General features: G+C 47.6%; 7 non-coding genes across 7 annotated transcripts; all 7 read left to right on the top strand.

The window, feature by feature from the left end:
• The first annotated feature begins 931 nt into the window (after window positions 1-931).
• LOC126476611 (small nucleolar RNA U3) lies at window positions 932-1138 on the top strand. The gene has a single exon (XR_007587101.1). It is a non-coding gene; the product is annotated as a small nucleolar RNA U3 (small nucleolar RNA).
• A 953-nt stretch (window positions 1139-2091) lies between these two features.
• On the top strand, window positions 2092-2210 carry LOC126476700 (U5 spliceosomal RNA). The gene has a single exon (XR_007587174.1). It is a non-coding gene; the product is annotated as a U5 spliceosomal RNA (small nuclear RNA).
• A 2406-nt stretch (window positions 2211-4616) lies between these two features.
• LOC126476612 (small nucleolar RNA U3) lies at window positions 4617-4823 on the top strand. Its single transcript, XR_007587102.1, has one exon. It is a non-coding gene; the product is annotated as a small nucleolar RNA U3 (small nucleolar RNA).
• A 953-nt stretch (window positions 4824-5776) lies between these two features.
• On the top strand, window positions 5777-5895 carry LOC126476701 (U5 spliceosomal RNA). The gene has a single exon (XR_007587175.1). It is a non-coding gene; the product is annotated as a U5 spliceosomal RNA (small nuclear RNA).
• Window positions 5896-8345: 2450 nt separating this feature from the next.
• On the top strand, window positions 8346-8552 carry LOC126476613 (small nucleolar RNA U3). The gene has a single exon (XR_007587103.1). It is a non-coding gene; the product is annotated as a small nucleolar RNA U3 (small nucleolar RNA).
• A 6378-nt stretch (window positions 8553-14930) lies between these two features.
• On the top strand, window positions 14931-15137 carry LOC126476615 (small nucleolar RNA U3). Its single transcript, XR_007587104.1, has one exon. It is a non-coding gene; the product is annotated as a small nucleolar RNA U3 (small nucleolar RNA).
• A 953-nt stretch (window positions 15138-16090) lies between these two features.
• On the top strand, window positions 16091-16209 carry LOC126476711 (U5 spliceosomal RNA). The gene has a single exon (XR_007587184.1). It is a non-coding gene; the product is annotated as a U5 spliceosomal RNA (small nuclear RNA).
• The last annotated feature ends 1908 nt before the right edge of the window (window positions 16210-18117 follow it).

An 18117-nucleotide genomic window follows, 5' to 3' on the forward strand; every position in this document is an offset into this window, starting at 1 on the left:
CTAAACATGTAGCATTTTAGTAAGGAGCTTGTCGGAGTAGTTGTATAGTTGTAAAATTATTTGTTATTTTATGAGAAATTTCTGTATTCATAGCACATGGGCCATCATAGTTCAAGCATACAGATTGGCATGGTATGCGTAGGTCTGTAAAATGTCCTGACAGTGATGTTGATAGAGACTTGTTGTATACTTTGATTCTTCATCTGTTTAACAGTAGACATAAGAAATGTATTAGTGGAGCAAGTAGCTGTGAAATTGCTGGTGTATGATTGATAGTATGGACGTGGCGCTGAATGGAAGTGTTTGTTCAGCTGTGGGTGTTTTCATAATTGCCATGTGAGGAAAAGCAATACTCGTGATAGGCGAAAAGAGATACAGAGAGAAACACATTTGTTGCGAGTATTGTATATCAGCAGCTCCAAGGGCGGGTATCAAGTAAGACGCAAAGTGAAACGAAAGAGGAAGTATGCATGAAAGAGGCCAAATATCGACAAGAGTTCGCACTGTTAGAGTGAGGTGAATGAGCTAGTGCTGTGCGAAAAATTTCGAAGAGAGAGGCGGTTTTAAAGAAAGCACAAGAGTCCTATGAATGCCCTCTTGTGTGTTTCTCTTTCAGTGGCTATTTGGCATGTCTGCTTGCGCCGTAGAATGCTACTGTATGTGCCCCAGGCCGCCATCTAGCGGCCGGGGGTGCAAGCGGTGTTTACATACAGTCTCGTCTGAGGCAATGGTCTCTCATTTCGGAACGCAAGAAGCACTGGTAGCGCACAAAATAGCTGAGCGAGATCATGGCGGCCAAGTAAGAGTAGAAGTAGGTTCTTTGCAGAATGTCCGAGCTTGTAAATCGCGAAATGTGAAGAGTGTGTCGTATTCTCGTAGGGCGTGTTGACGGTCTCGTGGCATAAGTAGCGAGCGGTGATAGCTTGCAAGCAAGATCATACTTCACAGGATCATTTCTGTAGTATGTCTTCAACTCTCTCTAGTTCAAAGCTGGAGTAGACGTAACCACGATGATGAGTGGTAGCACTCTCCCTGAGCGTGAGGCTTGCGATCGAGATTCATCGCATCTTGGTTGTAATCGATGATCGTTCACCACATTCTGAGGGATGTGGGAAGGGAATAGCGCTTTCCGAGTGGTGGTTTTATTTTATAGATCAGAAGCGTAAGTCATACCTTTGGTATCGGGACCCGCGTCGTTGCAGAAATGTCGCTGCAGGTTGTGGAAGGACTTTGATTGCGACATGTCATGAAAGCCTTGTGGAAGTTTCTCGAGTGTCACGGGGACGAGCCATTTGATTTGGCCTGCTCCAAGTGCTAGGCTTGGATGACAACGACGTACTTTTGAGTTACAAGACTGAGTGAGCAACACAAGAAGAGTGCAATTGATGACCATAAAAAGCTGACACACAACACAGTGTTGATAATCACCACTAATGCATGATGTACGAAACATTTAGGAGGAGCACGTTTGGCTAGCAAACATGAATTGAGCGATTTGCAAGGCACTGTTATCTGCAAGAAGGAATGCATGAAATTGGCAAATGAATAAGACTGGTTCAAATACTATCGACAGAAATTTTATTTCTGTTGTCAACTAGTATTAATTAGATGTGTGGGAGTAGGGGGATATTTCCCTTGCACCATACATCTACATACACGTATCGTCTGATGTGGCCTAGTTTTGCGTACAAAGGACTGTCTAGTTGTCAGTTTTTTCAGTGAACGAATGTGGTAGGGAGGAGAGAGATTAGTGTTAGATGCAGAGCAGTGCGGGCAGTTGTGTGTCGGACGTTGTATGCCGGTCGGTGAGTCGCCGACAGGAATTAGGCGTGCTGCCATCTGTCGGCAGGTGAGGTAATGAAGCAGCTTGAATGGTGACAGAAATGATGAAAATAGTTAACTAAAGAGTAATAGCGACGACATTTGGCAGACACGTGTTTCAGCGTTGACAGTTAGTTTGGGGTGTGTGCTTGCATGACACTGGAAGTCTGTTGACGGTAGAGAAGTAGACAAGACGGAAAGAATTTTCCGCGTTCTCGCGGAGAAGTAATAGAGAAGCAGCCATAAGTATTGAAGTGAGGGCGTTGATCGGCACTCTGGTTTCCCTTCAAAACGAATAAATCTTTCGCCTTTTACTAAAGATTTCCGTGGAGGGGAACATTAAATGAGTCTATAAGGTATTTTTCGTAGTGCTCGGCTATTGCTGAGCCATAATCACAAGTGAAAACGTAATGTAAGTAGCAAGAGGTAGATTGTGTTGTGTGAATGAAGGGCGCGGAGTAGCGGATGACGTTGGATCAGGCAGATATTTGTTTTTTTAAAATTTGAAATTGTAATAGGCCGTGTCGTAGTATAATGAAACAAGTACATTTGCCCTGAAATGGCGTACAGTGTGTTAGACGATTGTGTAAAGACAGAGAGGGAGCTACAGGACTACCTGGAAACACTTGGTGAACCCTTTCCGTACCTCAGTTCTAGATGATTTGAGAGTGTTTACTTGCACTGCAGTTGCACAACAGCATATAAACTGATATTTTCAAGTGAATGATGAATGATAGGCTTTGTAAGAAATACTGGTATGTGATTAGTAGATTATGTTTTGAAACCCAAAATTATTTTTACCACAGAAGTTTGTGATTTGTAGGTATGATGTGAGTGAGCTTTGGGCCGAAGATGGTGGTTAGTTGGGCAGGATGAGTATTTAAATGGTTTTCAATAGAGTGGATATTAGTGACACTGGCTTGTTGCCATAATGTGTTTGTTCATAACAGTGTACTCAGTTGTGTAGAAGATTTAGGTGAGAAAGAGACAGTTGTTGAATATGACATAAATAGCTAGAAATGAAGTAAGTAGTAATTTCCTGCTAGGTGTAGTTTGGGTATGGTGTGTCTCAGTGAGAGATAAATCTTGAAATTGAAGGGTTGTTCCTAGCTACAGTCTTGGAAACTATGTATCTGCTGTTGACTCCAATGTTTTCAAGATTACTTGTGTACAAAATTGGGCAGACTTTGCAGTTTCTTCTTCAGTAAATCAGTGGAAGGTGGTGCAGATAATGGTAAAAATGTTCAGTGCCTCCTGTGAGTTGTTGATGCTGCTTGTCTTTTAAGTAAAATTGATAGGGGCTCTTGATTGACCCAGCCATACACAGAGCTGGTGCATACTTGGCTTGAGAAGACTTTGGTCAGTAAATGATGAAATACCAACACAGTGCTCACAACAAAGCTCCTTTCCCTGCATTCTAGTTTCCCTCGGGTATAGAGTGACATGATATTGGCAGAGGATGTGCAGATAATCACTTTGATCAGGCTGTTTGTTTTTTTAATGCTCTTTTACCAGAATCCATGCATAGTGATAACTGTGTTCTCTGGTGGAACACGATGAGAACATTGTGTGAAGTGCACAGAAGTAGCTATTTGAGTATGTATGAAAATGTGAGGTAACCACTGTTACTCCTAAATTTCTGTGGAATTAAGTTTTCTGTATGTGTGTGTGTGTGAGGTTCAAGTTGGTAGTTTATATGTTGCAAGCGAAAAAAGCTTTTTAGTAAACTGAGGCACTAGCATTAGTTTCCTGTTCACTGTGACAAGGAAGCTAGTATAAAAAGCAGTTTGTGGTTTTGCTTGCAAAGAAGTGCTCATGGGATGAAAGCACTGCTTGGGATTATTCTGAGATGATGGGGGGATTGCTAAACATGTAGCATTTTAGTAAGGAGCTTGTCGGAGTAGTTGTATAGTTGTAAAATTATTTGTTATTTTATGAGAAATTTCTGTATTCATAGCACATGGGCCATCATAGTTGAAGCATACAGATTGGCATGGTATGCGTAGGTCTGTAAAATGTCCTGACAGTGATGTTGATAGAGACTTGTTGTATACTTTGATTCTTCATCTGTTTAACAGTAGACATAAGAAATGTATTAGTGGAGCAAGTAGCTGTGAAATTACTGGTGTATGATTGATAGTATGGACGTGGCGCTGAATGGAAGTGTTTGTTCAGCTGTGGGTGTTTTCATAATTGCCATGTGAGGAAAAGCAATACTCGTGATAGGCGAAAAGAGATACAGAGAGAAACACATTTGTTGCGAGTATTGTATATCAGCAGCTCCAAGGGCGGGTATCAAGTAAGACGCAAAGTGAAACGAAAGAGGAAGTATGCATGAAAGAGGCCAAATATCGACAAGAGTTCGCACTGTTAGAGTGAGGTGAATGAGCTAGTGCTGTGCGAAAAATTTCGAAGAGAGAGGCGGTTTTAAAGAAAGCACAAGAGTCCTATGAATGCCCTCTTGTGTGTTTCTCTTTCAGTGGCTATTTGGCATGTCTGCTTGCGCCGTAGAATGCTACTGTATGTGCCCCAGGCCGCCATCTAGCGGCCGGAGGTGCAAGCGGTGTTTACATACAGTCTCGCCTGAGGCAATGGTCTCTCATTTCGGAACGCAAGAAGCACTGGTAGCGCACAAAATAGCTGAGCGAGATCATGGCGGCCAAGTAAGAGTAGAAGTAGGTTCTTTGCAGAATGTCCGAGCTTGTAAATCGCGAAATGTGAAGAGTGTGTCGTATTCTCGTAGGGCGTGTTGACGGTCTCGTGGCATAAGTAGCGAGCGGTGATAGCTTGCAAGCAAGATCATACTTCACAGGATCATTTCTGTAGTATGTCTTCAACTCTCTCTAGTTCAAAGCTGGAGTAGACGTAACCACGATGATGAGTGGTAGCACTCTCCCTGAGCGTGAGGCTTGCGATCGAGATTCATCGCATCTTGGTTGTAATCGATGATCGTTCACCACATTCTGAGGGATGTGGGAAGGGAATAGCGCTTTCCGAGTGGTGGTTTTATTTTATAGATCAGAAGCGTAAGTCATACCTTTGGTATCGGGACCCGCGTCGTTGCAGAAATGTCGCTGCAGGTTGTGGAAGGACTTTGATTGCGACATGTCATGAAAGCCCTGTGGAAGTTTCTCGAGTGTCACGGGGACGAGCCATTTGATTTGGCCTGCTCCAAGTGCTAGGCTTGGATGACAACGACGTACTTTTGAGTTACAAGACTGAGTGAGCAACACAAGAAGAGTGCAATTGATGACCATAAAAAGCTGACACACAACACAGTGTTGATAATCACCACTAATGCATGATGTACGAAACATTTAGGAGGAGCACGTTTGGCTAGCAAACATGAATTGAGCGATTTGCAAGGCACTGTTATCTGCAAGAAGGAATGCATGAAATTGGCAAATGAATAAGACTGGTTCAAATACTATCGACAGAAATTTTATTTCTGTTGTCAACTAGTATTAATTAGATGTGTGGGAGTAGGGGGATATTTCCCTTGCACCATACATCTACATACACGTTGCGTCTGATGTGGCCTAGTTTTGCGTACAAAGAACTGTCTAGTTGTCAGTTTTTTCAGTGAACGAATGTGGTAGGGAGGAGAGAGATTAGTGTTAGATGCAGAGCAGTGCGGGCAGTTGTGTGTCGGACGTTGTATGCCGGACGGTGAGTCGCCGACAGGAATTAGGCGTGCTGCCATCTGTCGGCAGGTGAGGTAATGAAGCAGCTTGAATGGTGACAGAAATGATGAAAATAGTTAACTAAAGAGTAATAGCGACGACATTTGGCCGACACGTGTTTCAGCGTTGACAGTTAGTTTGGGGTGTGTGCTTGCATGACACTGGAAGTCTGTTGACGGTAGAGAAGTAGACAAGACGGAAAGAATTTTCCGCGTTCTCGCGGAGAAGTAATAGAGAAGCAGCCATAAGTATTGAAGTGAGGGCGTTGATCGGCACTCTGGTTTCCCTTCAAAACGAATAAATCTTTCGCCTTTTACTAAAGATTTCCGTGGAGGGGAACATTAAATGAGTCTATAAGGTATTTTTCGTAGTGCTCGGCTATTGCTGAGCCATAATCACAAGTGAAAACGTAATGTAAGTAGCAAGAGGTAGATTGTGTTGTGTGAATGAAGGGCGCGGAGTAGCGGATGACGTTGGATCAGGCAGATATTTGTTTTTTTAAAATTTGAAATTGTAATAGGCCGTGTCGTAGTATAATGAAACAAGTACATTTGCCCTGAAATGGCGTACAGTGTGTTAGACGATTGTGTAAAGACAGAGAGGGAGCTACAGGACTACCTGGAAACACTTGGTGAACCCTTTCCGTACCTCAGTTCTAGATGATTTGAGAGTGTTTACTTGCACTGCAGTTGCACAACAGCATATAAACTGATATTTTCAAGTGAATGATGAATGATAGGCTTTGTAAGAAATACTGGTATGTGATTAGTAGATTATGTTTTGAAACCCAAAATTATTTTTACCACAGAAGTTTGTGATTTGTAGGTATGATGTGAGTGAGCTTTGGGCCGAAGATGGTGGTTAGTTGGGCAGGATGAGTATTTAAATGGTTTTCAATAGAGTGGATATTAGTGACACTGGCTTGTTGCCATAATGTGTTTGTTCATAACAGTGTACTCAGTTGTGTAGAAGATTTAGGTGAGAAAGAGACAGTTGTTGAATATGACATAAATAGCTAGAAATGAAGTAAGTAGTAATTTCCTGCTAGGTGTAGTTTGGGTATGGTGTGTCTCAGTGAGAGATAAATCTTGAAATTGAAGGGTTGTTCCTAGCTACAGTCTTGGAAACTATGTATCTGCTGTTGACTCCAATGTTTTCAAGATTACTTGTGTACAAAATTGGGCAGACTTTGCAGTTTCTTCTTCAGTAAATCAGTGGAAGGTGGTGCAGATAATGGTAAAAATGTTCAGTGCCTCCTGTGAGTTGTTGATGCTGCTTGTCTTTTAAGTAAAATTGATAGGGGCTCTTGATTGACCCAGCCATACACAGAGCTGGTGCATACTTGGCTTGAGAAGACTTTGGTCAGTAAATGATGAAATACCAACACAGTGCTCACAACAAAGCTCCTTTCCCTGCATTCTAGTTTCCCTCGGGTATAGAGTGACATGATATTGGCAGAGGATGTGCAGATAATCACTTTGATCAGGCTGTTTGTTTTTTTAATGCTCTTTTACCAGAATCCATGCATAGTGATAACTGTGTTCTCTGGTGGAACACGATGAGAACATTGTGTGAAGTGCACAGAAGTAGCTATTTGAGTATGTATGAAAATGTGAGGTAACCACTGTTACTCCTAAATTTCTGTGGAATTAAGTTTTCTGTATGTGTGTGTGTGTGTGTGTGTGTGTGTGTGTGTGTGTGTGTGTGTGTGTGTGTGTGTGAGGTTCAAGTTGGTAGTTTATATGTTGCAAGCGAAAAAAGCTTTTTAGTAAACTGAGGCACTAGCATTAGTTTCCTGTTCACTGTGACAAGGAAGCTAGTATAAAAAGTAGTTTGTGGTTTTGCTTGCAAAGAAGTGCTCATGGGATGAAAGCACTGCTTGGGATTATTCTGAGATGATGGGGGGATTGCTAAACATGTAGCATTTTAGTAAGGAGCTTGTCGGAGTAGTTGTATAGTTGTAAAATTATTTGTTATTTTATGAGAAATTTCTGTATTCATAGCACATGGGCCATCATAGTTGAAGCATACAGATTGGCATGGTATGCGTAGGTCTGTAAAATGTCCTGACAGTGATGTTGATAGAGACTTGTTGTATACTTTGATTCTTCATCTGTTTAACAGTAGACATAAGAAATGTATTAGTGGAGCAAGTAGCTGTGAAATTGCTGGTGTATGATTGATAGTATGGACGTGGCGCTGAATGGAAGTGTTTGTTCAGCTGTGGGTGTTTTCATAATTGCCATGTGAGGAAAAGCAATACTCGTGATAGGCGAAAAGAGATACAGAGAGAAACACATTTGTTGCGAGTATTGTATATCAGCAGCTCCAAGGGCGGGTATCAAGTAAGACGCAAAGTGAAACGAAAGAGGAAGTATGCATGAAAGAGGCCAAATATCGACAAGAGTTCGCACTGTTAGAGTGAGGTGAATGAGCTAGTGCTGTGCGAAAAATTTCGAAGAGAGAGGCGGTTTTAAAGAAAGCACAAGAGTCCTATGAATGCCCTCTTGTGTGTTTCTCTTTCAGTGGCTATTTGGCATGTCTGCTTGCGCCGTAGAATGCTACTGTATGTGCCCCAGGCCGCCATCTAGCGGCCGGGGGTGCAAGCGGTGTTTACATACAGTCTCGTCTGAGGCAATGGTCTCTCATTTCGGAACGCAAGAAGCACTGGTAGCGCACAAAATAGCTGAGCGAGATCATGGCGGCCAAGTAAGAGTAGAAGTAGGTTCTTTGCAGAATGTCCGAGCTTGTAAATCGCGAAATGTGAAGAGTGTGTCGTATTCTCGTAGGGCGTGTTGACGGTCTCGTGGCATAAGTAGCGAGCGGTGATAGCTTGCAAGCAAGATCATACTTCACAGGATCATTTCTGTAGTATGTCTTCAACTCTCTCTAGTTCAAAGCTGGAGTAGACGTAACCACGATGATGAGTGGTAGCACTCTCCCTGAGCGTGAGGCTTGCGATCGAGATTCATCGCATCTTGGTTGTAATCGATGATCGTTCACCACATTCTGAGGGATGTGGGAAGGGAATAGCGCTTTCCGAGTGGTGGTTTTATTTTATAGATCAGAAGCGTAAGTCATACCTTTGGTATCGGGACCCGCGTCGTTGCAGAAATGTCGCTGCAGGTTGTGGAAGGACTTTGATTGCGACATGTCATGAAAGCCTTGTGGAAGTTTCTCGAGTGTCACGGGGACGAGCCATTTGATTTGGCCTGCTCCAAGTGCTAGGCTTGGATGACAACGACGTACTTTTGAGTTACAAGACTGAGTGAGCAACACAAGAAGAGTGCAATTGATGACCATAAAAAGCTGACACACAACACAGTGTTGATAATCACCACTAATGCATGATGTACGAAACATTTAGGAGGAGCACGTTTGGCTAGCAAACATGAATTGAGCGATTTGCAAGGCACTGTTATCTGCAAGAAGGAATGCATGAAATTGGCAAATGAATAAGACTGGATCAAATACTATCGACAGAAATTTTATTTCTGTTGTCAACTAGTATTAATTAGATGTGTGGGAGTAGGGGGATATTTCCCTTGCACCATACATCTACATACACGTATCGTCTGATGTGGCCTAGTTTTGCGTACAAAGAACTGTCTAGTTGTCAGTTTTTTCAGTGAACGAATGTGGTAGGAAGGAGAGAGATTAGTGTTAGATGCAGAGCAGTGCGGGCAGTTGTGTGTCGGACGTTGTATGTCGGACGGTAAGTCGCCGACAGGAATTAGGCGTGCTGCCATCTGTCGGCAGGTGAGGTAATGAAGCAGCTTGAATGGTGACAGAAATGATGAAAATAGTTAACTAAAGAGTAATAGCGACGACATTTGGCAGACACGTGTTTCAGCGTTGACAGTTAGTTTGGGGTGTGTGCTTGCATGACACTGGAAGTCTGTTGACGGTAGAGAAGTAGACAAGACGGAAAGAATTTTCCGCGTTCTCGCGGAGAAGTAATAGAGAAGCAGCCATAAGTATTGAAGTGATGGCGTTGATCGGCATTCATTCGAGGGTTGGATTCCCTCTCTTCTTCATCGAAGAGTTTCATTGCCTGGGCTACTCTCAGGGTGCGCCTTCGACGTGGAAGATCCCTGCCGTGTCGTCTGCTTGCCGTCACCGCCGCCGCCGCTTGGTCGCCGCCTTCCGGTCCTTGCAGCCGCCGCAGCCGTCGCCGCCTGCCGGGGCTCGCCGCCCCCGCCTGGTCGCCGCCTGCCGGTGCTCGCCGCCGCCGCCGCCGCCGCCGACGCCTGCCGGGGCTCGCCGCCCCCGCCTGGTCGCCGCCTGCCGCCGCCGCCGCCGCCGCCGCCGGTGCCCGCCGCCGCCGTCCGGTGCCGCCGTCCTGAACTTGGTCTACGGCCGTCTTCGTCTTCATCCGTCTTCGTCTTTGTCTGTCCCCAGTTTCTGTCCTCTCCTCTTCGTTCTGTTCGTTCTTGTTTCTCTCTCCCGTCATGTCCACCCCCACCACCACTGTCACTACTACCACCACCGCCATTGTCTATACCTCCCCTTCCGCCGCCTGCACCACTATAACTTGGTGTGCCCAGTCCCACCCCCCTCCTTCCATTCCACCTTTCCTCACTCTCCCTTCACCCTCTATCTTTGTCGCCCCCTCTCCCGCTTCTTCCTCCCGCTCCTCTCGTTCTGATCCCTTCCCCCCACTCCCCCAGCCTGTCACTGCAGCCCCAGCTCGGGTGATGGCCCGTCGGGCCACTGCCCACGCCCAGCTCTCCCCGTCACCTTCGCCATCACCGCCGCCACTGCCACCGTCATCGTCGCCGTCGCCTTCACCGTCACCGTCACCATCTCCGGCCCCGACTCCGGCCCCGGGACCTGCCCCTCCCCGCCACATTCCCGTTGTTCCCATCCCCCACACCTCCTCCACCGCCGTCAAGCGCCCCGGTGGCACCCCTGCTTCCTCTGCTTCCAAAAAGGCTGCGCCTCGTCCTCCTTCCCCCACCCATGATGCCATGGAAGTCTCCCCGCCTGTCCCTGCCCCCTCATCCTCCTCCTCTCCCCCTTCCTCCTACCGCTACCTCCTCTCCCGTCCTGATCCCTCTCTCCTTGAAGCCCGGAACCTCACCCTCTTCCTTCGCCAGCATTGTCCTGGTGCCCCCATCTCCCTCCTCACTCCTCGCCGAGATTCTGTTCTCATCTCCTCCCCCAGCCCAACCCTCCATACTGACATCCTCTCCCGTCTCCCCATCAACCGTTTTGGTCCCAACGCCTCCCTTACCCCTGCTCCTTCTCCATCTCCTACCCACCAACCCCAACCCCCGCGTCGCCCGCCGACCCTCACCGCCGTGATCACGCGGCTCAGTCCATCGATCACGGAGGAGGAGGTGTTGGCGGAGCTCCAGGCCCATCCCACGCTGGAGGTGCGGGCGGTCCGCCGCATTTTCAACTCGGCCGGCCCCACCCGCCTTATGCGGGTTTTCTCTGAGGACGCCCCCTCCATTGATCGTCTCCTGAAGGAGGGTGCCCTCCTCTTCCACCAGCGGTACAAGGTCGACCCTTCCCGTTCCCCTCCTCAATCCCTGCGCTGCCAGAGGTGTATGCGCTATAATGCGCACCCCACAGCTGAGTGCCGCGAGGCCCCCACCTGCCCGCATTTTCGGCAGGCGCACTTCCTCCGGCAGTGCCCTAACCTCCAATCCCCTCCCTCCTGTAATACCTGCAATCTCCCTCATCCCACCTACTCCCAAAAGTGCAAAGCCCGACCCCCTCCAACCACTCCTGAACTCACCGTACCTGTCCGTCCTCTGGACGCCCCCACCCCTCCTGGCAATTCCCTTCGTCCCCCACCCACCGCTGAGGACATCATCAGGTTCCTCACCATCGTCCTCCAGAATGTTCATCCCTTTCAGCGCCCTCACACCCTCCAGCAGATCTCCCTTGCTGCCCGTTCCATCTTCCAACTCAAGATGTACGCCACCTACTCCAACAACCAGGCCCATTTCACCTTCTCCCGTCTTGACACCCTCGTTTAAATCCCAGTCATGGCGCGACAGCAACGTATCCTTTTCAACAACATCCGCTCCCTTCCCGCCAACAAAAACCTGTTCCTGCACACCCTTGCCACCCACCGCGTGGATGCCTTCCTCCTCAATGAAACCTTCCTGCAACCCCACCACACTGTCCACACTTCGCCCTACCTCCTCCACCGCTCCGATAATCCCCTCCCGATTGCACGTGGCGGAGTTGCCATTGGTCACCACCGCCAGATCCCCGTTCGGCTCCAACCTCTCCTTCCTGACCCCACCGAACACCTGATCCTTAGTCTCTTCTTCCCCGGCCTTACCGTTACCTGCGCCACCATCTATGTCCGCCCCAACGCTCCTATTCCCTTCGACTTCCTCTCCCACGTCGATCGTACCTTTTCCTCCTACGTGATCGCCGCCGACCTCAACATCCATAGTCGTTCCGCTGCCCAGTTACGGCGATGGCATCGGTTCCTCTCCACCCTTCAAGGTGACCTCGTCCCCATCCCCCGGCATACCCGTCCTGAATCCAACTCCACTCCTGATGTTATCCTCTCCTCCCCCAACCTCCTTGGCCGCATAACGGTGGATGTCCTGGAGCCTATTGGTAGCGACCATCTCCCTGTCCTCCTCACCGTTTCAGACGGTCGTCGCCCTCGCCCCGACCCTCGTACTGACCCTCCCCCTAAGTATGTCCACGACTATTCCCGAGCCGACTGGAATGCCTACCGGGATACCCTTTCCACCCAGGTCGATAGCCACCCTCTCACCTACCACCACCCTGACGATGTCACCCATGCCGCCTCCTTTCTCCAGCGGACCTTGTCTGAGGCCGTGGAGGCCCACGTTCCTACTGTCGCCATCCACCCCCACCGTCCTACCTTACCCCCACAGGCCGTTCTCCTCCTCCGTGAATCCCGTCGTCTCTCCCGTGCCTTCCTCCGCACGCGTGACCCGGCCACACTCCGACGCCACCGGCAACTCCAGCGACACGTTCGTAATTTGCTCGCGGCTAAGAAACGCCGGGACTGGCGACAGACATGCACCCGTTTAAATGCAACCCTACCAATCAACTCGTCCAAGTTCTGGTCGGCCTTCCGTCGCCTTACCGGAACTAAACCCTCCCCCTATTATCCTCTTCTCCATGATGATCACCCTTTCCCTGACTCCCTTAGTAAGGCCAATCACTTTGCCTCCTACCTCTCCGATGTATTTTCCGTCCCCGATGATCCCCAGTTCGATTACTCCCTCTTCCCAGATATCCGCGATCGAACTGACACCTCTTCCCCTCCCCTCGCTCCTGGCTTCCAGTACTTGGACAACATTACACACACGGAACTCAATGCCCCTATCACTACACAGGATCTCATTGCTACCCTCCGCACAAAACGCAACACCGCTCCTGGTCACGATCGTGCCACCTACCGTCACCTTCGTGAAGCTCCTGTCTGTTTCCTCTCCACCCTGGCCAGGCTCTACAATGTAGTCCTGTCCACCGGTTACTACCCCGATCTGTGGAAAACCTCCCGTATCCTCATGTTCCTTAAACCTGGCAAACCGCCGTCAGCCGTCTCCTCCTACCGTCCCATCAGCCTTACCTCGGTCTTCAGCAAGGTCCTAGAATCTATCCTCACCCGCCGCATCCACCAGCATCTCCGCCAGCACCGCCTCCTTCCCGTCACCCAGTGTGGCTTTCGGCCATCCTTCTCTTCCGACGATCTTCTCCTTCACCTCACTCATCTCCTTTCCGAACAGCTTAATTCCCGTCGCTCCGCCATCTTCCTCTCACTTGACCTCGAACGCGCTTATGACCGCGTCTGGCATTCCGGTCTCCTCTTCAAGCTCCAAACCTTTGCCCTTCCCATTAACTACGTCCGTCTGATCGGTTCCTTTCTCTCCCGCCGTCCTTCCTATGTCACCATCCATAACACCGATTCCTACACCTTTTTCCCCTCCGCCGGTGTGCCCCAAGGCTCCGTCCTCTCCCCCCTTCTGTACCTTTTGTACACGGCGGACATGCCGCCGCCGTCGCCCCCCGTCCACCTCCTCCAGTTTGCCGATGACACCGCCTTCCTCGCCCTTGCCCCCACCCTGCAACGCTCCCAACGCCTTCTCCAATCCCATCTTGACCGGTTCACCGCTTGGTGTAACCAGTGGTTGCTCAAGGTCAATCCCTCGTAAACCCAGGCGATCATTGTAGGCAAAACCACCCCTTCCTTCCGCCTCCTTGATTTCTATCTCACCGTCTATGGCCGTCCTATCGCCCTCACTCCCACCCTTAAGTACCTTGGCGTCACCCTCGACCGTCGCCTCTCCTGGACTCCCCATATCCAGACGATCCAAGCCAAGGCACGTTCCCGACTCCGTCTCCTCAAGCTCCTTTCCGGCCGCACGTGGGGTCTGGACCCCTCCACAATCCTCCACACCTATAAATCCCTCATCCGCCCTATCCTTTGTTACGCCCATCCAGCGTGGATCTCCGCCCCCCCTACCTTTTATAAATCCCTCCAAATCCTTGAACGCCATGCTCTCCGCCTTGCCTATCGCATCCGTCTCCCCTCCCCCACGCGGATCCTGTATGATCTCATCTCCTTCTCCCACCTCCTCCTTTTTCTTGAAAGGATCCGTATCCTGTACACCTCACGTAAACTTGATCCTCCTCACCCGCTCCTTTCCCCGATCCTCTCCCACCCCCGCCCGCTGCCGCGCCTGTATTCCCACGTCCCACCCGGTCTCCATCTCTCCACCCTCCATACCCTCTCCCAAGGTGGCTTCCGCCAGCTCCCTCTCCCTGATGATGTCCTCGTCCCCTCCATCTACCCCTCCTATCAACTTTGACCCTGCCCCGCCCCCCACTTCCCGTGTCCTTTCCTTTCGGCACCCTCCCTCCCTTCTCTTCTCTTCCCTTCTTTTTCCGTCTCCCTGTCCCCTCCCTTCACCCTCTTCCCCCGGGCTTCCTCTCCCCCTTCCTCCCTCCTTCCTATCTCCCCTGCCCGTGGCATCTCTGCTCTCCCCTCTCGCTCTCCCTCTCCCCTTCCTACTCCTCCTCTCTTGGCAGGTCCCCGGACTCGCACACGTATAGTGAACATTCGCGCGCCGGAGATCGTCGCCTTTTGTGTCTCCTGTGTGTGACGTCGTATAGTGTTTTTGGTGTCCGCCGTCCCACTCCTACGTTCACTTGTGCCATCGGACTCATCAGTGCTTTGTGCGCCGTGCCGACGTGTTATCCGTGTTGTTATCGTCACATGTGAACGACTCCGTGTTTTTTATGTCTCTGTGACCTCTCTCTTTTGCCCGTCACTTTGTTCTTTGTCATTCACCATGTTTTATACTCTTGTAAAACGCTATGGCTGAAGAGCGGCGTAGTGTGCCGCTGCCAGCCTACCTGAGTTGTACAGGTTTTAAAATAACAATAAAGTAAAAAAAAAAAAAAAAGCTTGCAAGCAAGATCATACTTCACAGGATCATTTCTGTAGTATGTCTTCAACTCTCTCTAGTTCAAAGCTGGAGTAGACGTAACCACGATGATGAGTGGTAGCACTCTCCCTGAGCGTGAGGCTTGCGATCGAGATTCATCGCATCTTGGTTGTAATCGATGATCGTTCACCACATTCTGAGGGATGTGGGAAGGGAATAGCGCTTTCCGAGTGGTGGTTTTATTTTATAGATCAGAAGCGTAAGTCATACCTTTGGTATCGGGACCCGCGTCGTTGCAGAAATGTCGCTGCAGGTTGTGGAAGGACTTTGATTGCGACATGTCATGAAAGCCCTGTGGAAGTTTCTCGAGTGTCACGGGGACGAGCCATTTGATTTGGCCTGCTCCAAGTGCTAGGCTTGGATGACAACGACGTACTTTTGAGTTACAAGACTGAGTGAGCAACACAAGAAGAGTGCAATTGATGACCATAAAAAGCTGACACACAACACAGTGTTGATAATCACCACTAATGCATGATGTACGAAACATTTAGGAGGAGCACGTTTGGCTAGCAAACATGAATTGAGCGATTTGCAAGGCACTGTTATCTGCAAGAAGGAATGCATGAAATTGGCAAATGAATAAGACTGGTTCAAATACTATCGACAGAAATTTTATTTCTGTTGTCAACTAGTATTAATTAGATGTGTGGGAGTGGGGGGATATTTCCCTTGTACCATACATCTACATACACGTTGCGTCTGATGTGGCCTAGTTTTGCGTACAAAGAACTGTCTAGTTGTCAGTTTTTTCAGTGAACGAATGTGGTAGGTAGGAGAGAGATTAGTGTTAGATGCAGAGCAGTGCGGGCAGTTGTTTGTCGGACGTTGTATGTCGGACGGTGAGTCGCCGACAGGAATTAGGCGTGCTGCCATCTGTCGGCAGGTGAGGTAATGAAGCAGCTTGAATGGTGACAGAAATGATGAAAATAGTTAACTAAAGAGTAATAGCGACGACATTTGGCCGACACGTGTTTCAGCGTTGACAGTTAGTTTGGGGTGTGTGCTTGCATGACACTGGAAGTCTGTTGACGGTAGAGAAGTAGACAAGACGGAAAGAATTTTCCGCGTTCTCGCGGAGAAGTAATAGAGAAGCAGCCATAAGTATTGAAGTGAGGGCGTTGATCGGCACTCTGGTTTCCCTTCAAAACGAATAATTCTTTCGCCTTTTACTAAAGATTTCCGTGGAGGGGAACATTAAATGAGTCTATAAGGTATTTTTCGTAGTGCTCGGCTATTGCTGAGCCATAATCACAAGTGAAAACGTAATGTAAGTAGCAAGAGGTAGATTGTGTTGTGTGAATGAAGGGCGCGGAGTAGCGGATGACGTTGGATCAGGCAGATATTTGTTTTTTTAAAATTTGAAATTGTAATAGGCCGTGTCGTAGTATAATGAAACAAGTACATTTGCCCTGAAATGGCGTACAGTGTGTTAGACGATTGTGTAAAGACAGAGAGGGAGCTACAGGACTACCTGGAAACACTTGGTGAACCCTTTCCGTACCTCAGTTCTAGATGATTTGAGAGTGTTTACTTGCACTGCAGTTGCACAACAGCATATAAACTGATATTTTCAAGAGAATGATGAATGATAGGCTTTGTAAGAAATACTGGTATGTGATTAGTAGATTATGTTTTGAAACCCAAAATTAATTTTACCACAGAAGTTTGTTTTTTGTAGGTATGATGTGAGTGAGCTTTGGGCCGAAGATGGTGGTTAGTTGGGCAGGATGAGTATTTAAATGGTTTTCAATAGAGTGGATATTAGTGACACTGGCTTGTTGCCATAATGTGTTTGTTCATAACAGTGTACTCAGTTGTGTAGAAGATTTAGGTGAGAAAGAGACAGTTGTTGAATATAACATAAATAGCTAGAAATGAAGTAAGTAGTAATTTCCTGCTAGGTGTAGTTTGGGTATGGTGTGTCTCAGTGAGAGATAAATCTTGAAATTGAAGGGTTGTTCCTAGCTACAGTCTTGGAAACTATGTATCTGCTGTTGACTCCAATGTTTTCAAGATTACTTGTGTACAAAATTGGGCAGACTTTGCAGTTTCTTCTTCAGTAAATCAGTGGAAGGTGGTGCAGATAATGGTAAAAATGTTCAGTGCCTCCTGTGAGTTGTTGATGCTGCTTGTCTTTTAAGTAAAATTGATAGGGGCTCTTGATTGACCCAGCCATACACAGAGCTGGTGCATACTTGGCTTGAGAAGACTTTGGTCAGTAAATGATGAAATACCAACACAGTGCTCACAACAAAGCTCCTTTCCCTGCATTCTAGTTTCCCTCGGGTATAGAGTGACATGATATTGGCAGAGGATGTGCAGATAATCACTTTGATCAGGCTGTTTGTTTTTTAATGCTCTTTTACCAGAATCCATGCATAGTGATAACTGTGTTCTCTGGTGGAACACTCTGAGAACATTGTGTGAAGTGCACAGAAGTAGCTATTTGAGTATGTATGAAAATGTGAGGTAACCACTGTTACTCCTAAATTTCTGTGGAATTAAGTTTTCTGTATGTGTGTGTGTGTGTGTGTGTGTGTGAGGTTCAAGTTGGTAGTTTATATGTTGCAAGCGAAAAAAGCTTTTTAGTAAACTGAGGCACTAGCATTAGTTTCCTGTTCACTGTGACAAGGAAGCTAGTATAAAAAGCAGTTTGTGGTTTTGCTTGCAAAGAAGTGCTCATGGGATGAAAGCACTGCTTGGGATTATTCTGAGATGATGGGGGGATTGCTAAACATGTAGCATTTTAGTAAGGAGCTTGTCGGAGTAGTTGTATAGTTGTAAAATTATTTGTTATTTTATGAGAAATTTCTGTATTCATAGCACATGGGCCATCATAGTTGAAGCATACAGATTGGCATGGTATGCGTAGGTCTGTAAAATGTCCTGACAGTGATGTTGATAGAGACTTGTTGTATACTTTGATTCTTCATCTGTTTAACAGTAGACATAAGAAATGTATTAATGGAGCAAGTAGCTGTGAAATTACTGGTGTATGATTGATAGTATGGACGTGGCGCTGAATGGAAGTGTTTGTTCAGCTGTGGGTGTTTTCATAATTGCCATGTGAGGAAAAGCAATACTCGTGATAGGCGAAAAGAGATACAGAGAGAAACACATTTGTTGCGAGTATTGTATATCAGCAGCTCCAA

Source organism: Schistocerca serialis, chromosome 4 (genome assembly GCF_023864345.2).
Source record: "Schistocerca serialis cubense isolate TAMUIC-IGC-003099 chromosome 4, iqSchSeri2.2, whole genome shotgun sequence".
Lineage (NCBI taxonomy): Eukaryota > Metazoa > Arthropoda > Insecta > Orthoptera > Acrididae > Schistocerca > Schistocerca serialis.